Below are 3,274 nucleotides of genomic sequence, written 5' to 3'. Positions count from 1 at the left end.
GCGGGGGTGGATCCACGATCACTCAAGTAACAGCTGACCCTCCCGGAAGTTAGTGACCAGAATACCATGTGCAGGCGGTCACAGAGCCATGTCGGAGGTGAGTCCGAAGTCAGTGAAACAGCCTAATAATTTCCTGTGCACCTGGAGGTGAGGCTTCTATCTGCTGTCAGTCTATGCTGATTTTTTGAGAAGAGCCCTGACAGCAGCCTTCTTGTCACTGTCCCTGGAGTTAGTGTTCCTGGATCTGCCGCTGTAGCCTAATAGAAAACCTGCTGCTGTTTATGACTGCTGCTGAGACTCCTCAGATCAGATCGTGGCTTAAACTGTTGTCACCTGGAAGACCACCATCTCAGGCGTATGTTGTCTTAATCCTTTCTTAAAACCATATTATACTTCCACTCCAAATCTGTGGTTAGACTGCAGCCTTCCCTTCTACAATTCACACAACCGAGTATGAAAACCTCATCCCTTCAAGCCTTTCCCTTTCCTTCTCCAGGTGCGTGTCCCCTGCTGACAAGTGGCACTGCTCTGGGCCCCGTGCTGGCAACCCAACACTGTTGGGTAGTCATACTCTGGCACTGCATATTCACTAGGGCTCTGAGGCAACCCTAAGAAGGTCACCCGTCAAGCCAGATTTGAGGGCACAGGAATAGCAGCACTTTGGAATCAGTTCAGTCCCTGTTTTATAGATGGGACTCTGAATCCCAGAGGCCAAGGTCACTTAGCTAGTCAGCAGCAAGGTTGGGACCCAGGCAGTCTGGTTCGCAAGCGGTGGCATACTGCCAGAGGTGGCTCTGTTCTTCCATGGCGTCCAGCACAGCTGCCATCCTGGACCCACCCTGTGCCCATCCCCCTTCTGCTGAGCCTCTGCTCTGGATCAACATGGTGCCAGCGGTGAAGGATTCAGCTCTTGGATGGCTTTTAGGTAAGAGCCCCAAAGGCGTAGATAAGATTTTCTGGTGTGTGCTGGCTCATGGCCTGTGCCTCCTGTAGACCAGCCAAGACCACATAGCCTCACATTACACCATCAGTGACGGGATGTGAGAGAAGGCCCCTGCCAAGCTGACTGAAGGCTTCCTTGGCCCCAGTTTGGTTCATGTTCCCTCACTGCAGAATGTCTTGGATTTGCGGAGGCCTTCGAGGGCCTCCGTGGAGGCCAAGGGCTTGAAGGTCCCAAACGTCTCCCGTCAGGCACACCTGAGGGGCAATCCTGATTGATACACATGTTAGCTACAATCAGCCACAAAGTCAAAGGCTTCCTCCCTCTTGCAGTTCCACAGTGCATCCCCCTTGCAGCCGGCCACTAGGGGCACTCTTCCCTGTTGTAGCCCATGGGTCAACTGAGGACCCCCTGTCCCTTGAGATCCAGAGAAGTCTGATAACTGGGCCTTTGGATCTCTGTGATTTCTAAGGGGCTTATATCTTGGCAGTCACTGCTGACTCCAGACTTCTGCTACCTCATTTTAAGCAACAATCATGTCTCATCCCTTCACCGCATCAGCTGAGACAGGCTCGGTTCCTGTCCCCACTTCCACACACACCAAAATTCAAATGAGTCAGTGTGGGAGCGTTGCCTGTGTGTGTTCCAGTGATGTGGGAGGAAACGGGAGACGTGGCAGCAACGCAGACGTGGCAGCAATGCAGGCATTGCAGCAATGCAGACGTGGTACCCCCATTCATAAAATGTTCTTCTGTACTCTACAGAGGAATCCACTCACCTTCCACTCCATGTGGTACCTGACTCCCTTCTCAGGACAAATTAAATCCATGTATGTTCTCATGGACAGCAGCATAGCCATTCCTTTTCCTAATATGATTCCTGTCAACACCTCTACCTTCAAGATTTCACCTTCTATCACGGATGGCTTATTAAAGGCATTTTCCTAAGCAAAGACCACTCCCTCCTCAAGAAGAACTCAAGTGCCATCCCTTAGGGTGATATATTTTTCATTCCCACTACCCTAGCCAGGCATGGCAACCACCATAATCACCACTAGCTGTTGGGGTCATCACGCTTTATGGAAGGCAACACGGATTGATGTAAATGGTGCTAGTTTGGGTTAGCCCCGGTTCAAATCCTGACTTGATAACTTATGGCTTATGTGACCTCAGGAAAGTCACTTAATCTTGCTTAACCTTTGCATCATCACCTATAAGTGTGATAAATAAACACAATCTTGAATGTGAAGCTCTTAACCACAAGTCTGGCTTTCAGCAGTTTCCTTTCCTCTTGCTTTCTCCACTGTCAGCAATGCCAAACAGCTCCCGCCAGTGATCATGGCTCAGTGCCAAGGGATAAAAGCTGGCAGACAGCAGCTTTACAGCTGGGAAAAGAGATGCGGGGGAGGGAGGGGATAGGACTGGTGGCTGCTTAAGCATGCTGCAGTTTAGGCTTAATGACTGAAAGGTCCCATCCATCCCTGAGATTCTGTGATGCTCTAGTGTAAGATACAGGGGGTGTATCTGGCTTAGAAAAGTCCTGGAGGAAAGGCTGCCTCAGACACCTGGGAGGCTGGAGAGTGGAGGAGCAGCGTGACCTTGTATGATTTAGCACCTGGTTTCTCTGGCTCTTCCTGTATGAGGTTTGCTGGCTTTGCATCAAATGGAAGGAGGAGGTGCCAGGGATTTGAATTAAATCTGTCAAACAGAGGGTAAGGGGAGTGCAGAAGGCTGGGGGGCGGGGGTGCGGAGCTGTGCAGGGAACTCTGATAGCCCAACAGCACCATCTGGACTTGGCAGGGATGACAGCCCTGAGAGCACATGGAACTAGCCAATAAAACAGCTGAAATTCTGCTGTCCTGGGCCTGTCCCGAGTCGGACCCCCAGAATCTTCTATTTAGAAGGAACACTGCTCTACTATAAGTGAAGAGCTGGGGTCCTTAGTCTAGAACTAATAAAGGTCTTCATGAAGGCAAGACCAGGCAGGTGGCTGGTTTGTTTAGTCCCACCTGGAGGTCCCCAGAGTACCAGTGTTGTGGTGGAGCCGGCTTGGACCAGCCCATGAGAGCGGATTGTTGCAGTTTCAGGAATTTTGTGGGCTGGTTGTTAGATGCAGCCACAATTAAAAATTAAGTTATAGGGCTTCCCTGGTGGCGCAGTGGTTGAGAGTCCGCCTGCCGATGCAGGGGACGTGGGTTCGTACCCCGGTCCAGGAAGATCCCACATGCCGCGGAGTGGCTGGGCCCCGTGAGCCATGGCCGCTGAGCCTGCGCTTCTGGAGCCTGTGCTCCGCAACGGGAGAGGCCACAACAGTGAGAGGCCCGCGTACCGCCAA

Source organism: Lipotes vexillifer, unplaced genomic scaffold (genome assembly GCF_000442215.2).
Source record: "Lipotes vexillifer unplaced genomic scaffold, Lipotes_vexillifer_v1.1 scaffold683, whole genome shotgun sequence".
NCBI classification, from domain to species: Eukaryota; Metazoa; Chordata; class Mammalia; order Artiodactyla; family Lipotidae; genus Lipotes; species Lipotes vexillifer.
This window is presented reverse-complemented; position numbering follows the sequence as displayed.